General features: G+C 43.9%; 1 protein-coding gene across 6 annotated transcripts in view; it reads left to right on the top strand.

Moving 5' to 3' along the window:
• Nucleotides 1-7806: 7806 nt before the first annotated feature.
• Nucleotides 7807-23707, top strand: part of PLCB4 (phospholipase C beta 4) — a 412481-nt gene continuing 396580 nt past the window's right edge. Inside the window, exons 1-2 of one of the 6 annotated variants that reach the window (XM_045086006.1) lie at nt 7810-8079; nt 12808-12926. The gene's annotated coding sequence lies outside the window, so the exon portion shown is untranslated. Of the gene's footprint in view, nt 8080-8191; nt 8371-12807; nt 12927-23707 lie in introns of those variants that run through there. The other 5 variants (XM_045086008.1, XM_045086009.1, XM_045086005.1 and 2 more) reach the window with 5 other exon arrangements.

Genomic DNA, 23707 nt, shown 5'->3' with positions numbered 1-23707 from the left:
TTTCTCTGATACCCTTTCATTGTCCTGAAGTTCGGACGGAATAAAGCCCTACGTGAACCAGCCAAGAAGGACACCCTCATTTCTGGTTGCACTGACAGCATTTTGAAATAGGATTGAGGCAGGAGGAGGCACAAATATCACACAGATCTTTTGCTGTTAATTATGCTTGAATTGGCAGAATATTATATATGTAAGGGGTGTCTCTCTGCTGCACGTGCCCTATAGGGTCTGGCCTATGCCCTGACCTTTTGCAAATGAGAAAAATGTATCCCTTTGACGGTAGAGACAGCCCAGTGCCAGGCAGAAGGCTTGAAAAAGGCTGCACCTCAGTCTCACACTTGCCTCCTGCCCCTGCGTCCTTGTGCAGTGGACAACCAACCCTACCGCATTAGCCCTGCCTAAATCTTAAGTAGGACTTTCTTTAGTATCAGAAGCTTATGTGGGTGCCAGAAACGCAGTCTTCTCATTAATTCAGTGCTAGCACATTTGTCAGCTCATTTTACAAAGTTCAGAAAGGGAAAGTTCTTTGAGGAAACGTTTATAAAATACAAGGAGAAAAAAAAAGTTGTCCAAGAGGTGTGTCTACAAGTTCTGAAATGGAAGTTGGGGTCTGAACATGCCTCCAGCTGGGCATTCAACCCGAGCAAGCCACACAGTCTCTCTGAGACTTAAAATGTTCCTCAGTTCGTTGGAGTGATTGAATTACATGATCCTCTAAGTCATTTCTAGGTGGGACTCAGAAGAATCTATTATTTTTATCTTAACCAGCACGAATCACATTGGCAAATATGATTGAAAAAGAAAAGTCAAAGAAATTCATGTTTGTGTGTGTGGATGAAAATTTGGGGCTTCCTGAGACATGGAGGAACAATAAATTTAACTGAACTGTACTTTTGTTGTGATTCCAACCACACGGAGTCGGTGAAGGAAAGAAAAGAACATTGAGTCTTGCTGAATGTGCAGTTGATATTTATATTGTAAATTAATGTATTTTTCTAATCTTGTTGCAGCCTAACAGAGATGGTAGGAACAAATCATTGTATTTACAAAACTGATCTGTTCACATTAAAAGAGTAGAGAGAAATATAAAACCATGCAATTAGGCCAGCAGCTTAGCAGCCTCATTAAGTCATGTGTATATTTTCCATATGCTCTCATTTCATTTTATGTAATATTGCCATAAACATCAGGTAAGTGGGAACAGTGTTCTCATTTGTAAATCATATCTTGTGGGTTAAATGCTGACATCCATGTGTGAGGCTTTCTAATTTACATCTAACCGCACATATTCATCATACTTAAAAAGTGATTATAGATGTTTTGGTATTAGAAAAATTAATTTGCCTTTTGAATTAGTTGAGAAAAAAAATCCCTTAATTTTTTTATCCACTAATATGACATAATTTTACTGTGCTTTTTGCATAAAACCCTTAGGAATTTACCATGGCAAAGAATCACCTTTATTTTCACAGAATAATCCATTAAGAGTGGTTTTGGGTATTTAATATACTTAATATACTGTACTGTATTAGTAATAGGGAATACAGAGAAATCGTATGGAAATAAAGGATCAATTTTCAAGGGTTGGAGAGCAATTTTAAAGCCCACAAAATTTTATCATCACAATAGAACAGATTAACACATTTTGAAATATTCATACAGTGATAAAAGTTACGACAATAAAAAGGTACAAACACTAGATACGAATTGCAGCCTGGAGGAATCTCACACACATAGTAATGAATGAAAGTAACCCCACACAAAGGAGTGCATTCTACCTGATTACATTTATATGAAGTTCAAACACAGGGAAAACAATTCTATGGTGTTAGAATACTGATTACTTGTGGTGGTGGTGGTGGTAGTGTGTGTGTAGGGAGGGTACTGCCTGGGAAGGAGCATGAGGGAACTTTCTGGAATGCTGAAAATATTTTGAACCAGGTGGTGATCACATAAGAATTTCTGGAAGTGGAAATTCCTTAGCTCTCACTTAGGATTTTCGTGTTTTATTGCACAGATGCTATTACCTTCATAATAGCAACCACCATCATCATCACCATCACACAGCACTTTGAACTTCTGCAGTAGTCATAGTCCAAGCCTGGCTCACACATAGGAAAGTCCATTCTTAAGCTAATTTGTTTGGAATGGAGTTAAACTCTCCTCTTTATTTTGCTTTTCTTTCTATTTTCTCTCTAGGCTCCAGTCAACAGTCGATTTGACAGAAAGTGTAGGGAGGCTTTTGAGACTGTCACTATATTCTACACAAACCCCATCCTTGGATGATTTTCTTCATTATCATTCTTTTTGGTTCTCAGTGCCTCTAACAAATTGTTTCTTCCTTCAGCACACGGTGGAACAAGACACAGGTTAGGGATGAGACACCCTGGGGCCAAACCTGGGGCCAAACCAGCCCACGTCAAGGCTGGTCCTTGTGCTGCCCACTTGTCAAAGCTGTATGTCCCTAGTTAAGGCGAAATGACCAATGGGCCAGTGGTGATCCTTTCATTTACAAAGAAGAGCGTGTCAAAAGCTAGGTGGAAGCAGTGATGAATGTATCACTTTAAATCAGGGCAAGAGATGAGCTGCCTTTTCTCTAAAAAGAATACAATGTGATCTTTTGAGAACATAGTTGTGGCTATCAACCTGAAGGTGCTGATTGTCTCCTGTCTTCTTTTCCTGTAAAGTTGCAGTACCAAGTAAGACTTTATAAAAATGTAAGGACCTCCTTTCACAGTTTGCTTTGGCCTTTCTTGTGGTGAATGTTAATTTCCATAATAAGATGTTGGCCTGCAACTGGTTAGTAAAACCTGCAGGTAAGTACAAAGAAGTGTTCAGGCACTCACATTCTAAAAAAAGTTCCCATAATTAGGTCTAGATATCCTCCTCATGGCAGAACAAACTGTCTTACCCCCTTCCCTACCAACCTTTCAAGCTGGTTTGGATGGGCTATTTTCTCTAGTACTTCCATTGGGCACTGTGCAAGGCTGCTGGGCTTAGCTTTCTTGTACGTGGTCTTGCCTGGCCATGAGTCCCAGCAGTAAGATGCACTGGGCTAGGCCACCACGGAGAGCATTGTGGGCTTGGAATAAAAGGAGAAGTGCTAGGAGGGCTTGGAATAAAAGGAGAAGTGCTGAAGGGCCTTACTTGTGTCTTTCATGGCAGAGAACAGGCAAAAGGACACCTGCCACAAAGTTGCTGGTGTTTTACAATTTTTTTTTAAATTTTAAATTTAAAAAATTTTTTTAAAGGATTTTATTTATTTATTTGCCAGAGAGAGAGAGCAAGCGAGCCCAGGCAGACAGAGTGGCAGGCAGGGGCAGAGGGAGAAGTAGGTTCCCCGCTGGACAAGGAGCCCAATGTGGGACTCAATCCCAGGACACTGGGATTACGACCTGAGCCGAAGGCCACCCAGGTGTCCCTGTTGCTGGTGTTTTAGGTAGAGAAGCAGCCACAGTGACGACCATAATGGCCACAAGTCAAAAGCAGATACATTCATTCATTTCCTCCTTTTTCCTTCCTACCCAACATCCTGGACCAGCTAGGCATTGAAGGGCCGGTGGCATGAAGGGGTTTAAGGGCCAGATCCTGCATCACCAGCCTCCTACTCCAAGGAGCAATGGATCCAGCTGGGGCCAGCAAGGGGACAGAGGGATTTCAATTGAGTCTAACGTTGAAGATGTAACATAGTTAGGGTTTTTTTATTTGTTTGTTTGTTTTTGTTTTTTTAAAAAGATTATTTATTTATTTATTTGACAGACAGAGATCACAAGCAGGCAGAGAGAGAAGAAGGGAAGCAGGCTCCCCATGGAGCAGAGAGCCTGATGCAGGGCTCGATCCCAGGACCCCGGGATCATGACCCAAGCCGAAGGCAGAGGCTTTAACCCACTGAGCCACCCAGGTGCCCCATAGTCCGGGTTTTAATGCTGAAGATGATAAACTCAGCTCAAGCAGAACCACTGCTGTCCTTTTACTGGGCTCCCTTTTGAACTCTGTCTACAGGTAATCTCAAGGTGAGCTCTCTAAACCACTGATAAGATCATGCTCTGACCCTACTCAACATCTTCCCACGGGTTCATACTGCACTTGGCCTGAAGTCCAAAGTCCTTTCTGTAGCCTCACGGGCCTGGGCCCCTGCTGCCTCTGTGACCCCAATTCCACTCATTCTCTGCCTTGCTCTGCCAGCCCGGCCTCCTTTCTCTTTCTTGGTGCCAATTGCATTCTCATCTCAGGGCTTTTGCTCTGAGAGATATTCTCTCTCTTCATTTAGGTCTCCACTCAATGCTGCATCCTCAGAGAGGCCATCTCTGACCACTATCTAAAATAGCGGTCCCTCCTCTCTGCCTCATGAAGCTTTTGCTTTTCCTTTCCTCCCTGGCTCCCAATACTACTTGCTGTCATATCTTTTCAATATAGTATGCGTTTTATTGTTTGTCTCCTATGGATACTATCTAAGCTCCATAGGGGAAATGATTTTGTCTCTTCTGTGGACTTTGGTATCTTGGGCAAAGCATAGTGCCTGGCACATTTAAAAAGTTTCAGAAACGGGGGCGCCTGGTTTCCCCGGTCAGTTAAGCGACCAACTCTTCATTTTGGCTCGGGTCATGATCTCATAGTTGTGAAATGAAGCCCTGTGTTGGGCTCTGTGCTAGGCATGGTGTCTGCTTGAGATCTCTCTCTCTCTATCTCTCTCTGTCTCCCTCTCCCTCAGCCCCTCTCCACTCCCCAAGTGTGTGCACTCTCTCTCTTTAAAAATAAATAAATAAATCTTTAAAAAAAAGTCTCAAAACTGTTTGTTGGGTGAATGGCTATCTAAGATGGCATTAAAGGGGAAAGGAGAGGGAAAGGGACACGGAGCTTCAAAAGAAATGAATTAAACTTAGTACTTTGAAAAACATTTTAAACAGTTAATATTCATACTCCACTGAGCTAAGATTCCTTAATAAGTGCACTATTAGGTTGATAGTCTAACAATAAATGATTGCTATGGTTGGGTTTACCAATAGGTAAAAGTTAAGGATAGGCTTAATCTATAAAACCTTGAGTGAATTCTAGGGGAAAAGCCTGATTTTATAGAAGTTGGTGTATGTGGTAGATTGGAAAAGCAAACAAACCGTATTTCAAAGTGAAGTTTATTATTTCTTTCCACGCTTTACATCTGGACTTGGCCACGTGGCTTTCTTTAGTCAATAGAGCATCGGCAAAAGGAAATACGAAATGCTATTTTATTTTATTTTATTTTTTAAAAGATTTTATTTAATTATTTGACAGAGATCACAAGTAGAGAGGCAGGCAGAGAGAAAGAGAGGAGGAAGCAGGCTCCCTGCTGAGGAGAGAGTCTGATGTGTGGGGCTCCATCCCAGGACCCTGGAATCATGACCCAAGACAAGGGCAGAGGCTTTAATGCACTGAGCCACCCAGGTGCCCCTGAAATGCTATAGTTTTTTTTTTTTTTAAATAGATCCCTCAGTGTGTACTTTTTTTAAAGATTTTATTTATTTATTTGACAGAGAGAGATGACAAGCAGGCAGAGAGGCAGGCAGAAAGAGAGGAGGAAGCAGGCTCCTTGCTGAGCAGATAGCCTGATGCGGGGCTCCATCCCAGGACCCTGAGATCATGACCTGAGCCGAAGTCAGTGGCTTAGCCCACTGAGCCACCCAGGCGCCGCCTGAAATGCTATTTTAAATTGGAGCTTGCCCTACCTTGCTGCTGAAAACTAGAAGCTCCCTATATGAAGAAGTGATATAGAGAGAATATCCTTTCATCTCAGCCATCAGATGAGGCTCCAGGCTTTCCACATCTGCATGAGTGGACCCAGCAGAAAAAGGCAGAACTGCTTTGCTGATTCCCACCCAAAGAGCTGATTCACAGAATTTTGAGTGAATAAATACTTGTTTTAAGCTACTACATTTTGGTGGGGCTTTATACAGGGGAGACTAACGGATAAAGTAGGTTTAGAGGTACTATATACTAAATTAAATTCCACTGTGGACATGGTCGACACACATAGATGAAGCTGCTGGCTCATCGTCTATGGGTGATACCTGGGGAATACAGGAACATAATCACAGGATGTCCTGGAGTACTGGGTTTGAAACGATCTACGTTATTTACTGGCTTTGTGTGACCTGGGTGAAATTGCTTTGTCTTTCTAAACCTCAGTTTTCATAAATATAGAGAACAGGCCTAAAATACTGCCCTAACCTTTTGCTACTCGGAGTCTGATCGTAAACCAGCAACACTAGTATGTCCCGGGAGCTAGTTAGAAATGCAAAATCTCAGGTCCCATTCCAAGACTGCTAAATCAAAACCTGCCCCTTAAAAAGATCCCCCTGAGGATTTGTGCGCACATCACAGTCTGAGAAGGGCTGCTGGATTCCGCTGGCGTTACTCAACATCACCACATCTCGAAGACCCCTGAGCAGTGAAGAGTCACCCAGCTTTTTTCTGGGATCCGTCTTTCCTTCTTTTCCAATCTGGCTGGGAAACTTGGTTTAGGCTATTTTTCTTGGCTTCTGCACAGACAGGTTCAGCTAACTTAGGAGCCTGTTTAAGGGCTAAGCTAAAATTGCAGTTTAGCAATTCAGCCGGGGAGTTGTCAGTTGGCGCTCAGCCCCCTCCCACTTAAGGATGCCCAGCTGGTAAACTTTTGATCCCCCACCCCCCAACCCCAATCTCCTTTTAGAAGGAGATTCCTGGCCCCCTGGAAAGGGCCAGGACGTGCCAGAGGAACGAGACTTTGGTATCTACAACTGCTTCTGCCCATCAATTGCTCGGACATCCCCCCTCCAATCCCCACACTGCACAAGCGGCCACGCTCACTCTTTCCTCCTGGCCGGCCGGACCTGCTTAGGCGGCTGAGCATGCCCAGTTTAGCAGCGAGCGTGGCCCCAGTCCCCAATGCGCAGGTGCCACGTCTCCGGGTTTTGGTGGCCGCCGGCCGGGAGGAGGAGGCGGAGTGGCCTGGGGGAGGAGGAAGCCCTCCCGGGAGTTCTGGAGCGGCGCGCTGAGGGTCCACACAAAGAGTGATGCTAGAGTCCGCACCGTTAGGGTCTGAGTGCCAGAGCGACTTGGATTCACTGGGGGCCGTTGTAGGGTAGGGGCGAGGCTGGAACTGGCTGGAGCAGCGCCCCAGCGTTACAGGGACGAAAGTCTGGGGGGGTTGCGTCTCCGAGGTTGCACTTTGGGAGAGGACTTTTTGGAACCACTTAATCTCTCCGTGGCTCAGTTTAAGCCTCAGGAAAAAAAAAAAGATAATAGTAGTACTAGCTTTGGAAGATTGTTTTAAGGATTACATGAATAAAAAAGCGTTTAGAATAGTGCCTGAAGCACTGTAAGAGCTTAATGTGTTTATAAAACAAAATGTAATCAAATAAACACCTCCCCCACCTTCGCCAGTCGCTTTGGGGTGCCAGTTCTCTCCAGTCCTGGACCCCTCCGCTGCCCCCGCCCTACTCCTGCCCCAGGGCCCGCGGCTGGCTGCTGGTCTCCCAGCAGAGCAGGTTGCCACTCCCCCCTACCCCCAAGCTTTTGCGCCCCGCGCCACGCTGCACGCACCAGGACCCAGGACCCCAGACCCTGGGCACGTGCTGCGGCGCTAGGGCTGCGGTGGGCGGCCGGGGAGACCCCCGAGGAGCGCGCAGCGAGGCGGCTTCCCCGGACGCCCCACCCACCGCCTCCCGGTGCGGCGCGCGACCCTCTAGGGCCGCCCGCCCCCTGCCGCGAGGCTGAACCCCTGGCCCGCCCGGCACCCCCTCCCCGCCAGCCTGCTCGCGGCAGCCGGGCGGCCGGCCCTGCCCCTGCCCACCCCCAGCCCAGCCCGGGCGCGCCGCACTGGGCATGCTCCGTAGCCTGGGCAGGTTGGGGCTGCGAGGCGACAGCTCGGGTTCTGGAGCCGGGAGGCGAACGGGGAGGGAGACTCGGGGTTGGGGCAGAGGGAGCGGCCGGCCACGAAGGGCAGCGGGACCCGGGGCCGGGGACACGCCGAACCCCGCGGGCGGGCGGGCAGGCGGAGCGGGCCGGCGCTGCTCCGCGGCTTCGGCGAGGAGCGCCCGCGGAGACCCCCCGCCCTCGGCAGAGGTGAGGATCGCGCGCGGGCAGGCGGGGAGGCGGGGGGCGGGCGGGGGCCGGCGGGAGGGCGGGACCGGACGCGCCGGGAGGGGGCTCAGCGGCCGGCTCTCGGGGATTGGGGGGAGGGGGCTGGTGGCGCGGGGAGCAGTAAGTGAGCCGCACCGCAAACAAGATCTCACACACACACCACACACACACATACACACACACACGCGCGCGCGCGCACACGCGCGCACACATTGGGTCTCCAGGCGGCGGCCGTGGCCGCATCCCCGGCAGCAGCTCCGGGCAAAGTGACAGGTAGGAGAAGGCATTTCGGGTCCCGCCCGAGGATGCTCCCGCCCGCCCCGGCCCGCGGGGTTTGTTTGTTCCCAGCGGGTGCGTCCCGGACGCGTGCGCGCGCACCCGGATGCCCTGCCTGGGAGCCGGTGCAGGTGCGGGGTGCTAGGCGCCGCGCGCGCGGGAGGCAGGGGTCCGCGCGCCACCCCCTCCCCTGTAATCATCGCCTACTGGGTTTCCTCCGACTCCGTCCAGACGTTAACCGCTTCTGGCTAGAAATAGCTCGGCTCGACGTGTATATGATTATTTTGGTTGGAAATAGTTGGCACCGTGCAAAGCATGTAAATGTGTATGCATGTGGATCTTCTTACCTCTTCTGGGGAGGTAATAGAAATGATTGACCATTTCCACTTAAAACAACACTGACAGGCCAGCCAGCACTCGGTGGGGGGCAGTATTTGAGCCTCCTAAAAGCTTATAAATGATGGAGATTAAAGGTTTTTTTTTTTTTTTCAGAATTTTAAAGTTGTCTTTTCCTTAACTAATTAGACTCTTTCTATATAGTACAGTTCTTCTGCCTGTAGACTTTGCAGGCAGTACCGAAGTATGGAAATATGGAAGTCATCAATTTCCAATTGTTTCTAAGCGTGCCTTTATCTAGAGTCATAAAACTCGCATAAACTAGGATTTTTCTAGAGAAAATACAAATGCCTATTATATTTTCAAATTTATGCATGTATTTGAGAGAGAGATAACTTCCTACTCCTTTTTTTTTTTTAAGCTCTTGTAGCGAGTCTCTTGTTATACACAGGAATTTAAAATTTAGTTTCGGTCAAACTATTAGTGGAAGATTGCCTTTTTTTAAACCATAAATGTGATACAGGGCGATCTATAAATTAGGAGTGTGTGGGAGATAACTGTTTAATAGTTCTGTTTGGTTGGCACTAATGTCATTCAAACATAGGCAGCCCTGTAATATCTAAAATTGAATTGAGTTTCCTCTTTAAAGGGAAATCAGAGGGAGCCTGGGTGGCTCAGTGGGTTAGGCCACTGCCTTCGGCTCGGGTCATGGTCTCAGGATCCTGGGATCGAGTCCCGCGTCGGGCTCTCTGCTCAGCAGGGAGCCTGCTTCCTCCTCTCTCTCTCTCTGCCTGCCTCTCTGCCTACTTGTGATCTCTCTCTCTGTCAAATAAATGAATGAAATCTTTAAAAAAAAAATAAAATAAAGGGAAATCAGATTCATAAACTAAACATGACCAGGAAAAGCAACTGGTGACTTTACCTGGGCCATTGATGAGGAGGGTAAGAAAGTGTCTGAGGAACTGTGTTCCTAGGGGAAAACTGTGCCTCTGTGTGTATAAAATTTAACTTTATCCTTTTAGTTTTTTCAGGATACTTGGTTTCAAAAATATGTGGTTGAACTGAGAACCTAGGGTTGTGTACTCTTCAAACTTAAGTGGCCTAAGTTATAGAGCACAGAAATCTAGCTCGGTAGGGGCGTGTAGTTTAATCTGCCATTATTCATGTTATGTAATCTAGAATGATGTTTTTCATAGGACAGTCTTGCATAGTTTTCTGCTGGTGTTTTAATCTATTATGTCATCTTCCTTTTGAACTGTAGAAGTTTAATAAATGATTGCCATCTTGGAAGAACACCTGTTTTCATAGAAATTCACTTTAAAAAAAAAGATTATTAATTTATTTGATAGAGAGAGCGAGAGAGATCACAAGTAGGCAGAGAGGCAGGCAGAGAGAGAGGGGGAAGCAGACGCTCTGCTGAGCAGAGAGCCCCATGCAGGCTCAATCCCAGGATCCTGAGACCATGACCTGAGCCCAAGGCAGAGACTTAACCCTCTGAGCCACCCAGGCGCCCCAGAAATTTACTTCTTAAATGGAAGAGCATTTTTTTTTATTGGCATTTTTATTTCAGGAGACTTTTGCTGCCAGAGCTAGTAACCCTTTGCGTGTAACATATTATGGCATAGCTCAAGGTATCCTCTAGTAGATTAACAATTATACATCCCTCCAACTGTGATTACTCAACTATCAGAATTTCATTTTGATTTAGCTTTGATGATATCACCGCCCAGCTTTGAATTAATGGCTGTTGAAAATGCTATTCTACAAGTAACTGTCAAAACAGAATTTCTAAGACTCCATTTGATCACTGAATACACATTTCTATCTGTCGGAATAATGCTACCTTTATTTTACAAATGCACACCCACACAGAAGCGCTTTGTTCTCAAATACTGTCTTCTGAGTTTTATATTTGTGTGCCTGACAATGTGAATGATATTAAACTACTCAACCCCAGAATCTTGAGGTAGTGTGTTTTCGCCTATGAAGGAGCGAAATAGGGAAGTTTAAAAAGTGGTAAGGGTCTCTGCTTAAAAAAAAAAAAATAATAAAAGTGGTAAGCGTTATGAAAAGCTTTTGCAGAAAATGAACTTTAAGAATCTGTATCACTTTGAGCGATTTCATATCCAGCAGAGACCTAGCCAATGCCTTTTGCCCGCTATTTTATCTTTCCCAAGAATACATCCAACTTTCTTGGCCTTATTGTGCACTGATGATTTTGACATCAGGGGCCAGTTATGTTTATTAGGAATTGAAATGTGTTTGCCTAGTAATCCCTAACCCACCCTCAAAATTAAAATTGTAGTAAAATTGCCTTTCAGTGCTGCCCTGTTGTGTTGTTTTCCTTGAACGGATCACATTGGCATGCTAATTTGTGAACGGATGTGATATAAGTTAGGCCAATTTCTGGATGTTGTGTTGCATTTCCATCCTCAAACTTTCAGATGTAGCCAGCCGCCTCAAATATCACAATTAATAACTTTTGTGGATTTTTTTAAAAAAATGACATTAGTCATTAGCTGCTGAGTTTATTTGATTTTTAAAATTTTAAAATCTTACATCGAGAATAAATTATACCTTTTTGTATCACAGGACTTAATGTAGTCATAGGAAAGAAAGCTTATGTATTTCTCCCCTTCTCCCCAAATGCCCTTAGTAGTGAATAGTGAACTCAAACATTTTGGAGGAAGCAAAAATATTCTTTGGAACTTTAAATTATTTAGCAGATTGTGGCTAAATTATCATCGTTTGTAAGGACCACTTCTAAAGTAAGGATGAAACAGCCTGTTTATTAGCACTTGTGACCTAGGTTTTTAATAAACTGGCTATCGCAGTAAGTCTTGTAAAACCAAGAACTTCTGCGTTTTATATGCAGAATGAGGTCAAGGACTAATGGAGCTGCTTTAATGATCACACTTGGTATTTCATGTCCAGACTGAAGTTTCTAAAATAGATGCTTTTCACCTCATAATGTGAACTTGTAGGCCATATTAGTGTCTGCCAAAAAGACTCATCTACCTCTCAAGAAATAAATACAGCTTTTCACTGCCAATGGTGGGCAGCAGCGACTTTCAGTGGTTTTGCTGGTGCAAGGACACTGCTTAGTTCTCAGTACTGTCCATTCTGTATTTTTCTACTCCCTTGCAATTGTCAGGAAATGTAATGACCTTGCATAGGTCTTTCCTCCATTCCTTAGTATTTGTTCTTCTGTGTAACTGTTTCTTTTTGGATAAAGCCTTCCCCCTTCAAGTAGAAATACTTCCTCAGGGTGTAATACTGTTTATCTAGTTATACCTTAGAAGCATATGAAGGTCTAGCACATTCAGAGGCTATGATTCTTTCACTAACCAAATAGAAAAATGGGTGGTTTACTCCACCCCAGTGGAAGCAGAGCTGGGTGCTAACGCATCAATGTGTAGATGGGCGAGAAGTCTGCGCAGCCCTCATCAGAATTAAGCCTGCCTTAAAAAAAAATCACCCAGAGTCACTTTTATTCTCAAGGCCCATTGCACCCAGTTGCAAACAACCACCCTCAAGTCCCACTTTGTAAAAGAGGGTTGGAAGCTCATGCCTTTGGATGCTTTTCATATGCTCAAGGTGTAACTCAAGTTCACTGAGATAGTGTTCACAGATCTCAGTTGGGAGATCCTTCCATGAAGGTTAGCAGGTTTTTTTTTTTTTCTCTGCATGAACTCCCTCTACTTTTTCTTTCCTTTTCTTTGAGGAATCAAAATAGTTGAAAGAGACAGAAATCAGAGGAATGTGTTTCTCTGAACACCTTTCTAGCCTCCCACCTAAAACCTTCTTTGAGAAGGTCACATACCATGTGATGGCAGGATAGTGTTATCTCACCCGTTGACTGGGAGTCTCCATCACAGCTCTTCTCCCGTGATCCTTTGGGATTCTGAGGGTTGGGAAATTCTACCTCTAGCGACCACATTACCCTTGGGGTCAGGCAAGCCATAGCTTTGAGATACATTGCCCTCAAAGTTTTCTTTTGCTCCTGAACAATTGGGTGTTTCTGGCTCCCTGACATGACTGAGCCAACTCTTCAGAACAAGGGGAAGAAAGTAACTTGATGTCATTCGTTATTAACAGGTCATCCAGAGGAAAGAGACCGCAGACCATTAGATTTATACCTGACATCTCATGCTGCCCTTTGGAGCAAGAGTCCTTCATCTCGGGTCCACCCTATAATGGTCTGAGGATGGAATTTGGTGGGTTGGTGAATTTAGCTGGCAAATGAATTACGTCTTTATTTGCATTCGCTTCCAAATGATGATTAGGCTAAGTATTATTGTCACTCTGGATCTTGGCTTTAATGGGTTGAAAAAGAAACACATGCATTACTAGGTATGCCCAGATTTAAAAAAAAATTTTTTTTGATAAGTATATTCCAATATCCGTTGTTTTCCTTTGTGCTTCATTTTACACATTTAAAAATATTACATTCATAGGGTCTATATCATTCCCCAGATTTGGCAGAGGGTGGGCTTTGTGACCCACTGAAGGTAAAGGACAACTGCTCTAGAAACACTTTGTCTTAGATGCAGCTGGGGTCTAAGTGGGGGGGCTGCCTCGTGGGTTTGCTTTCAGCAGGTGCAAAGTTGCTAAGACCCTTGGGTGTTGGAATCAGGCAGACCTGAGTTTGAATCTCAACGATGTCCTGTATTAACTGTGTGATCCTGGACACCTACCCACTTGCCCCATCTGTAAAATGAGGAGAATAACCCCATAGGGCAAAAGTGCACAGCACACTGTACTGTGTCTCATGCTGGGTACTGTATTTCTGTTGCTTTTGCTACAGACAAGATTAGTCTTTCTCCTCATATGCTAGTATTACCGCTCACTCTCTCCTTCTCTGGAGGGGCAGATGCCATTGACGTAGCCATACAAAGTAGGCTGAGTCAGTTTCTATAAAACTTATAACAGAGGTTCCTTGGCTGGCTCAGTTGGTTAAGTGTCTGCCTTTGGCTCAGGTCATGATTTCCAGGTCCTGGGATCCGGCCCCAGGACAGGCTCCCTGCTCAGCAGGGAGAGTCTGCATCTCTCTCTCCCTTCACCTACCCCCCTCCCCAAACCTGCTCATGGTGTGTACTCTCTCTCTCTTTCAAATAAATAAAATCTTAAAAACAAACAAACTCATAACAAGAGATACTTGCTGTGCCCCTCTGCAAGTACAGAAAGATCTGGTCACTTTTTTTTTTTTTTTAAAAGATTTATTTATTTATTAATTTGACAGACAGAGATCACAAGTAGGCAGAAAGGCAGGCAGAGAGAGAGAGAGAGGAGGAAGCAGGCTTCCCACTGAGCAGAGAGCCCTATGTGGGGCTTGATCCCAGACCCTGGGATCATGATCTGAGCCAAAGGCAGAGGCTTTAACCCACTGAGCCACCCAGTGCCCCTTCTGGTCAACTTTTAGGGCTGCCGGGAAGTTCCAGATCATCCCTCGTGGACTTGCCTAACCCTGTTAAATCAGCCCTAATTGCCTCAAATTCTGTGACAGAGGGGCTGCAAACTCTGCTCAGTGCGCCAGATGTTATCCTTAGGGCATCTGTGCCTCCAACCAGGCTTTTAAAAAAAGACCACCCTAAACCACGTAGGCCTGGAAGGAGAGAGGTATTGCCTAGAATAATTTGGAGATCTCTGGTGTTTAGGAGGCTTGGTGCCTCCTGCTTTCGCATGGGTCTTCAGTGGTGGCACGTCACACAGTAATAGAAGCGGTGGACATAACCCAACAGGCATTTGTTGAGCGAAGGGCGTGTACCACGTCCTTGGATCCTTTCTTTGATGGTTACTAATAGTCTCTTCGTTTACGCTTGGGGAAATGGAGGCTGGGGAAGGCGAAGTTGCTTTAGGGAGTTAAATTTCCAGGAGGGATGCACGCCCAGGTGGACAGATGCTGGAACTCCAAGTTCTAACTGCTGCCTTGCCTTACCTGCCGCCGAGGTGCGAGCTGCCGAAAGATGTGTTGCCATAAGATGTTTGGTGACCGTTATTTTAAGTGACCAGGCTGAGGTCTGATAGAGAAGGTTCTGGCAACCCTGCTGGGAATGTGTAATTGAAATAGGAAGTTGAGCATTGAACCCCGCGTCCTCTAATCCTGCAAACTTTTGTTTCCAAAGGTGCTTGGGCCAGAAGTCTGAGAGAGGGAGATTACTAAAGGCTACTCTGGGGAAGCCTAGAAAGCAATTTTGGTGCTCTGCAGGGCCAGCTTTTACCTGGGGAGGCCGCCCAGGTGGTAGAGACATGTGGGAGTAGTGGGGGGCATGCAGGGCTGATGGATTCCCACCCCGCACCCCGACCCCGGTCAGTATCCGGCACAGGATTGCCATTGCCGCCACAATTTTCAGAGAAGCATGAAGTCAGATTTCTTTTTAAGTGTGAGATCTCATTTGAAAATGGTTTAGAAATCAATTAACATAAAAACAAACATGTCAGTCCCTGGGCTGGCCAAGCAAAACCCATGTGTGGAACCAATTTGGCCCATCAGCTCCCATTTTGAGCCTTTTGTCTACTGTGCTCAGAAAGAGTGTGTACTAAAAATTGCCAGAACTGTAGTTTCATCTTAAAAGTAAGTCCAGCATCCTTTTTTTTTTTTTCCTTTATTAAATTTCTTACCAATGTTGCTGTGGTCATTTATTTCCAATGGACATAGATTTTAGAATCTGAATTTCCATTGTTTTTCTTTTCCTTCATTTTTCTAAGATGTTAGCAAATATACAAAGTTGAGTGAGGCAAGACATGGTTTTCTTTCCTATATCCCAGTGCTCCTTTATTTTTATTTATTTATTTTTATTTATTTTATTTATTTATTTTATCTATTTATTTTATTTATTTATTTATTTATTTTTATTTTATTTCACAAGCAGGCAGAGAGGCAGGCAGAGAGGCAGGCAGAGAGAGAAGCAGGGGAAGCAGGCTCTCTGTGAAGCAGAGAGAGAGCAGAGAGCCTGATGCGGGGCTGATCCCAGGACCCTGGGATCATGACCTGAGCCGAAGGCAGAGATTTTAACCCACTGAGCCACCCAGGCGGCCCTAGTGCTCCTTTAAATAAGAACACCCCAAGTATGGAGAAATGGGTGACTTCATTTATGGGGACATGCGGGTTCTTTTTTGTACATCACTGTCTTGAACTCTAACCAGTCACAAAATATTTTCACTGTTACGTGTAGTTGCCATATTTGTCCTGAACATGCAGACTGTAGATCTGTTTCTGCAGGTTAGTCTTTCAAGGTGTGGTTGACTGAACAGTCCTCATTTTCCTTTTGGTTTTTAAATGAGTGATCACAAGTGATCAAATGAGGGTGAAGTCTCTTTGAGGTGGGTTTCTCATATCTGCTGATGCACTGTCATTGGACAAATCACCAAACCATCTAGAATTTCTTTCTTTCTTTTTTTTTTTTTAAGATTTTTATTTATTTATTTGACAGAGAGTGAGCGAGAGAGCACGTGTGAGAGAGCACAAGCAGGGGGAGTGGCAGGCAGAGGGAGAAGCGGGCTCCTGGTTGAGTAGGGAACCCAACATGGAACTTGATCTTAGGACCCTGATCATGACCCTTGATCATGACCTGAGCCGAAGGCAGATGCATAACTGACTGAGACATACGTGTCCCTAGAATTTGTGTTAACTTTTTGTTTTGGTGGGCTTTTAAAATGATGTGTGTGATACATTAATATATTTCAATGCAAATGGTAATGCAGAAATATAGAAACAAAATGTAAAATACTCTTATCCACCTGTGCCCATCCCAAAATATGACTATTGGGAACAGCTTACAGTGCCTCTTTCCTCTCCCTTTACTGTGCATTTACATGTGTAAATATATATATATACATGTCTATATATATATATGTCTATATATATGTATATACATGTCTATATATATACATGTCTATATATATATATAGACATGTATATATATATTTACATATATATATATTTATGTCTTTTTCTGATTATATAAACAGGATTATTTATACATTTTTCTATGATTTGCTTTTATTCGTTTAAGGTAAGTCATTGAACCCTTTCCATGTCAGCGTGCTGGATATCTTTTTCTTTCTAACATTATAGAAACTTTGGTACTATGGAGACATTGCACCCTGAAAGATTAGAGATTTTTTAAAAGATTATTTATTTATTTATTTGACAGACAGAGATCACAAGCAGGCAGAGAGGCAGGCAGAGAGAGAGGAAGGGAAGCAGGCTCCCTGCTGAGTAGAGAGCCTGATGCAGGGCTTTATCCCAGGGCTCTGAGAACATGACCTAAGGCGAAGGGAGAAGCTTTAACCCACTGAGCCACCCAGGAGCCCAAGATTAGAAAGTTTTGTTACATAGGCCTTTGTGCACCTGTGCAGGATTTTCTTGCGGCTGAATTCCTAGAAATAGAAATAATTGGTCAAGAGGGTATGCACATTTTCCATTTTGAGAGAGCACTGCCAAATTGCCTTTAAGAAAGTCCTCCAGGGAGTTTCTATCTCGTGGAACCTCAAATTATGAACATATCCTCTAATTGAAGCATGCCCCACATTGTTACATTAGTTCACTAATTCAGTCAGATTTCAGTTGTCAGTTATATACAGTGCATGAGGAAATGATGGAGAAATAGTCTCTGTTCTTAAATTTCTTGATAATACAATACTTAGTCAGAAGGAATTTCTCAGTTAAGAGGCCAGTTTAGAAACTCTTTAGTAAAAAGATACCTTGCGGACTCAGAATTGAAAATCTGGGGCGCCTGGGTGGCTCAGTGGGTTAAGCCACTGCCTTCGGCTCAGGTCATGATCTCAGGGTCCTGGGATCGAGTCCCGCATCGGGCTCTCTGCTCAGCAGGAAGCCTGCTTCCTCCTCTCTCTCTCTCTGCCTGCCTCTATGCCTACTTGTGATCTCTCTCTGTCAAATAAATAAAATAAAATCTTAAAAAAAAAAAAAAAAGTGAAATCTTTAAAAAAAAAAAAAGAAAATCTGTATTCTGATCAGTTTGGTTTAGCTGTGGAATTCTAGATCACTAACAGCAGGGATGTGTCATAAACACCCTTGAATATATGGTAAAAGAAGAGAGGGACTGCACAGCCAACAGGGGCTGATTTTGACTTGGGAAAATCAGTTAGTTTCAATGCTAAAAATTCTGTCCAGGTGTATTTATAGCTTTCAACTTTCAAATACTTAAGAATCTCATTTACTTTCTACTTAGAGAATTGTAAGCTTCAGAGATAATGCTATTTTATTGAGTTCTATTGTTTAGTAGCTACCTGAAGGTAATTTCCATAATATTTAGATTTTATATATAGACAAAGGGCTGTTATATACATTAGAGACTCTTCTTTATTTTCATTTTGAGAGATATTGGGGAAAATACAGAAAAATCTAGGTCACTGATTCCCAAGTTTCTCCAAAAATTGCAACTTCAGTAACTGTAGTTGTTACCAATAAGATGAAGTGAATTATTAGTACTTTTTAGAATTTTGTGCCATCCTTTGAAAGACTTGAAGTCACCTTAAAGTGTCACAGTATCTGGTTTAATAATCTTGATGTGGATAAAGAGTAGGAAAATGAGATGTTTCTGTTTTCAAGGATGGATTTGGTTCTTTTCATGTTTCTCCGGATACCCGTTTTTGAGAAGAATTCTGGTTAGGTTTGGCAGTGACATTCAGATTCTGATTGTATGCCTTCTGCATGTTTATTTTTACAGCACGCTGAATTGTAGAAATATGGTAGGATTCAGTTCTCTTTCCTTGGCATCGAAACCTTGTTATTCAAGAAAGTGTGTACTAGGTTTTTGCTCATGGAAATGTGACAACGATTTACAGTTTACAGTTTCTTTTGATCGTGTCTGTGAAAGCCACAGTGGAAGGCCTCCCCTGGTCTGTCTTTAACTCCGTGTCATTTAGGGCCTGCCAAGGAACAGATGGCATGTGTAAACTGAGTCCTCTGTGGAGGGTTTAATAAAGGGACCTTTTGGAAGGTTTGGGCAGGTGTAGGGAACACAACCAGGCGGGGGCTGCAGGAGGACTTAGTAATGATGGGGAACGCTTCTTGCCCTGAGTGGAGGGGCAAGAAGGCTGTCTGGCAAGAGCTGTGTCCTTTTGTAGGGAAGACACAGTCAACCTGTCTTGTGCCTGTAGGGAGAGAGTGGGGAAATAAATATGCCTACCTCACTCTTCCCTTGCCTTCCAAACTTCTGGCTGGTCTCATCCTTTAGCTGAATCCATACAGAAGCCAAGGGGCTTAGGCAAGGAGGCAAGGCTGGAGAAGCGTGGCAAATGGGTAGGGGGAGGCAGATGGCCAACGCTACCCATCTGCCATCCAGAACAGAGGTTTCAGAGGTCAGGCCAGGGTGGAAAACCTGGTTTGGGGGACAGAAAAGAGAAAATATCTACAGTGGTTAAATTCAAATTGAAGGTAAGAATGTTCTAGAACACCACATGGCTGATACCAGTATGATTTGTGGTGGGCCATAGAGAAACTCCCTCACCCCCGCCCCCACAAAAAAAATTGTTGGTCCATTTGAAATGGATTGTGTTTCTTGGCATATGCCTAGAATGGGAAACTTGATGTGTTTATCTGAAGATCCCAGAGTGTAGGCCCTAGACAGCTGAGATAGAAGGGATTAATAAAGTCTGTCAATATGGAATTGGATACCTAAGATATAATTCCTTTGCTTTTAATATTTTATGAAAATGTTTTATTTAAAATGTCAGGTACCTAGGGGAAGAGACTAGGAGGAAATTAAGGTTATTAGCAGTAATTTTCCTTCAAAGAAGTCAATTTAACAGAATCATTAGCATCTCTGAATGGAAATGAACAAGCTTTATTTTCCCATTTGTTCAACATGGCAGGAAGGCTCGGAGATTTTGGGTTCATTTATTTTCTCATTTTCGTGGCCCTGTTGTTTGAAAAGATGAAAAGACTGCTCTGTTTGGTTTGTGTACTTGTTCTGAATGAACAAGCAGTGAAATTTGATTAGAATCATAAAATCATACTGCTGAAAGGAATATCAGAGTTCATCTCTTCTTACCTCCAAGTGTTATGGTGTAAGAAACTAAGTTATTAGCATTTGCTGCTGTGCAAACTCTCTGAGTTGGTGACTCTAGGGAAGTCACATCACTTTGCCAATCTGAAGGAATTACACTAGGTAAGTTCATTTTTGCTATTCCCTTACAGACTCTGGAAGTTTGCAGTGTTTGCAGTGGCTTGCTTGTCCATCCTATACAATTTTCATATAGGAGAGGCAGAGCTGTGACATCTGGTCTACCACCCATCCCTTAAAATGGTGTTCTCTGGAGGTCTCTACCTTGCTCATGACTCATCTTACTCTATTTACTTTCTGTATAAGATTAACTCCTCTACTTCTACCATTTTTTTGCAACCTATTTACTGATGACTCCTCTGTCTCTGACCTCTTATCCGATTTCCACTCATATCCTGTTGTCTGCTGGATTCAAATTCTAGAGGATACTCTCAGATTGGTGTATCTAAAAGAGAAGTCCTCAACTTCACTCCAAATCCATGTCTCATCCTGGGTTCTAAATCTTCATGAAACAAGCCACTGATCTCGTGAGTCTACCCTATGACTCTCTTGCATTTCTGTCTGTTCCTGCCCATTCCGGCAGCTGCTGCCTAAGAGTTATTCACAACATTCTGTGCCTTGATTGTTCCTGTAATGTTTCAATCGGCTTCCCTATTGTTCTGTTTTGTTTATTCCTCATTCATGTGTTCTACTGGCCCTTGAGTGCCACATACTGTAACAGTGAGTTGTAGCTCTTGCCCTCAAGGGTTTACAGTTTACTGGAGGCGGTAGATAAACAGCTACTTTAAAAATTTACATCCCAGGGCATCTGGTGACTCTTGGTTTCTGCTCTGGTCATGATCTCAGGGTCGTGGGATCAAGCCTGGATTCTGGCTCTGTACTCAGTGCAGAATCTGTTTGGGATTCTCTCTCCCTCTCTCTCAGCTGCTTCCCCTGCTCGCTTGTGCATGCATGCACACTCTAAATAAATAAAATCTTCAAAAAAATTTTTTTTGACATAGATCACAAGTAGGCTAAGAGGCAGGCAGAGAGAGAGAGAGAGAGAGGAGGAAAGAAAGAAAAAGAAAAGAAAAAGGAAAGAAGCAGGCTCCCTGCTGAGCAGAGAGACCAATGTGGGGCTCGATCCCAGAACCCTGGGATCATAACTTGAGCCGAAGGCAGAGGCTTTAACCCACTGAGCCACCCAGGTTCCACTTAAAAAAAAAAAAAAAATCTTAAAAAAAAAAAATGAATTTACATCCCTGCTGCTTTACTCCATTCTCCTTACTCAGCTAAAGTAATTTGCGCAAAACAAATCTTTCTATAGCATTACCTCTAAAATGCTTCAACAGTTCTCTATTGCTTTTAGGACTTAATTCTGTTTCCTTAATTTGCCAAATACAAGCCATTCCATGACTGGACTGCAACAGTGAAGTTTTAATGTCTTTGTTTTTGTCACCTATTTTAAGCTGTATTAAAGTTCCAAGACCATAAGGTCTGTGGCCATAGTGCCTTTGCTGACTTTGCGCCCAACTCCCTTCTGCACCTGGCTGAACCCTGCAGGCCTTCACAGGACCGCCTTCCCCTAACCCCCGCCCCTCCCCAGCTGTCCTCTTCCCTGCAAATCCTGCCTAGATTTCAACTCCAGGTTGGATATCCCACCTTAGTCCTACTGTTGCATGGTTTGCAAATTTTAGCCACCGCATGCCTTCCTTGGGGGAAGGGAAGAATCTGGTGCATATGAGAAGACTAAATCATTGTGTCTTAAATGATTGAACTAAATGCCATGATCACAGAGTCTGTAGGTTGGGCAAATTAGGTAAGCAATCTGATGAATAAGCAGAAGAGGTACCATGTTAAATAAACTGAAACCATCTTCAGACTTACTACAGAAGGAAGAAGTATTCCATGATTATTTACACTGGCCTCTGAAGGGTAGCACAGTGATCAGTTTGGAAAGATGATCAGTAATCTGAAAACTCTGCATTCATTAATTCTGCTAACAGAAGTTCTGATCAATTGATAGTGTGCCAGAACCAGAGGAGACATTTCCCTGAAGATAGGTTATTGTTTACTCCTGCTGAGCACGCTCTCACATGGTTGTTCCTACTTTACGAGTTAGATTTTAATCAAGTTATGCTTATTTTTCTTACAATGTGTTAGATCTCCGAAGCAGAGACTTTTGTAAATTTCAAACTTGGTTAGAAATTCACAGGAAAAAAGCATTGATTTAATCTGATTATTTTTATGAAGTGGGACTCTTGGTAATCTAAAATGCTTTGTATTTATTTTCTTAGAGTATTTTCTTTTCAGAAATGGTTTGTGAATATTATCAGTGCCAGAGAGAGAGAGAGAGAGAGAGAGCGAGCAGGAGTGCTATTAATTAACTGAAGGAAAATATTCTGCTGAATATTGTTTTTAAGATAGTATTTTTTATAGTTTCCAAATCAGGAGTTCCCAAGTTATTCCTGATGTCAGTTTGAATCATATGAAAATAGTGGCTCTGACAGTCTTAACCATGCTGCCCTCCCCACCAAACTTGGGGTACCAGTTGCGTTGGGAGGTTTCTTCTTTCTAATTGGCATCTTTTTGATTTAGCAAATTTCTTTTAGCTTTGTGTTGAAAAGTGCTAGTTAAGTATGTTAATTATTAGATGCATCATCTTTCAAATTTGAGTGAGGACAGCAGTTAGAAGGATTGCTGTGTAGTTTACAGCTGCTGAGAAAAAATTTCACAACAGCCCTTTGAAAATATGGAGACGGAATAGTTCTTTTTATTTAGCCTTTTTGGACCTGTGAGGCCCTCCGAGAACCTTAAGACTGGCCTCATTCTGTCGATTTTTCATTCCCTTTGAAAGAGTTTCCAAGTAAGTTACAAGTTCCTCTCCCATCTGCCGTAAGTAACATACAGAGATTTCTTGCACAGCTACCAGAGGGAAAGGAGGGAATTTGAAAGTGTAGATGACTTGGGTATTAATACCTCCTGTGAAAGCAACTGAGCTTGAAGCAAGCTCTTGAATACCCTTCTGTTACATGGTAATTTTCATTTTCTCAGCTCAAATTGATAAATACGGCAGACCATCAGGTTTTTCATCAAGATTGATCACCAGGAGGAATCCACTCCTCGATGAAAAGCAACAAATGAGTTTTAAAAACCTTCTGGAAAGGTTGCACTTTTTTTTTTTTTTTTAAAGATTTTATTTATTTATTTGACAGAGAGATCACAAGGCAGAGAGGCAGGCGGGGGGGCGGGGAGCAGGCTCCCCGCTGAGCAGAGAGCCCGATGTGGGGCTCGATCCCAGGACCCTGGGATCATGACCTGAGCCGAAAGCAGAGGCTTAACCCACTGAGCCACCCAGGTGCCCCGGTTGCACTTTTTACCAAACTGGCCTCTCCTGGCTTTGTTGGGAGAGGTGAAGGCATAAGTCACCGGAATGATACACCTCACTGCTGAATAGGGACCGCGTTTGGTTTCAGAAGGGGCACGATGCAAGGAGCAGGGTACAGGGAATCAGTGCTTCCTGCTCTCATGTAAGGCGTAAGACCATCACAAAGCAGCTTGCACACGCGTGCACACACAAACACACCACACACATACACACACAGAGACTCCAGGCTCTCAGACAATGCCCTAGACCAGGATATGTCAGAAGCACCCTTGTAAAGAAATGGAGTCACTTCTTTGATAGTTTGGAGTCCTTACTGGGTGGCTCTGGGGTACTCAGAATGTTGGGATTTCCCAGGAAATCCCAGGCCCCAAAGCCATCGTCCTTTAGGCTAAGGCAGTGTGCCCCGGGCCTGACAAATGAATATAACCCTATCTAATTCTCTCAGTGATTCTGCAGGTTATGTTAATTACCATCTCTGAGAACCCAGTGATTAAAGCGGTCCCTCAAGGTCACATGGTGGGTCGGTGGTCCAGACAGGCCTCCACTTGAAGGCGGCCTGCACCCATCTGTGGTAGGCCAGCTGTGGGGGACGCAATTTTAC

Source organism: Mustela putorius, unplaced genomic scaffold, assembly GCF_011764305.1.
Source record: "Mustela putorius furo isolate JIRA1106 unplaced genomic scaffold, ASM1176430v1.1 tig00000874_pilon_pilon_pilon, whole genome shotgun sequence".
In the NCBI taxonomy this organism is placed as follows: domain Eukaryota; kingdom Metazoa; phylum Chordata; class Mammalia; order Carnivora; family Mustelidae; genus Mustela; species Mustela putorius.
This window is presented reverse-complemented; position numbering and strand designations above follow the sequence as displayed.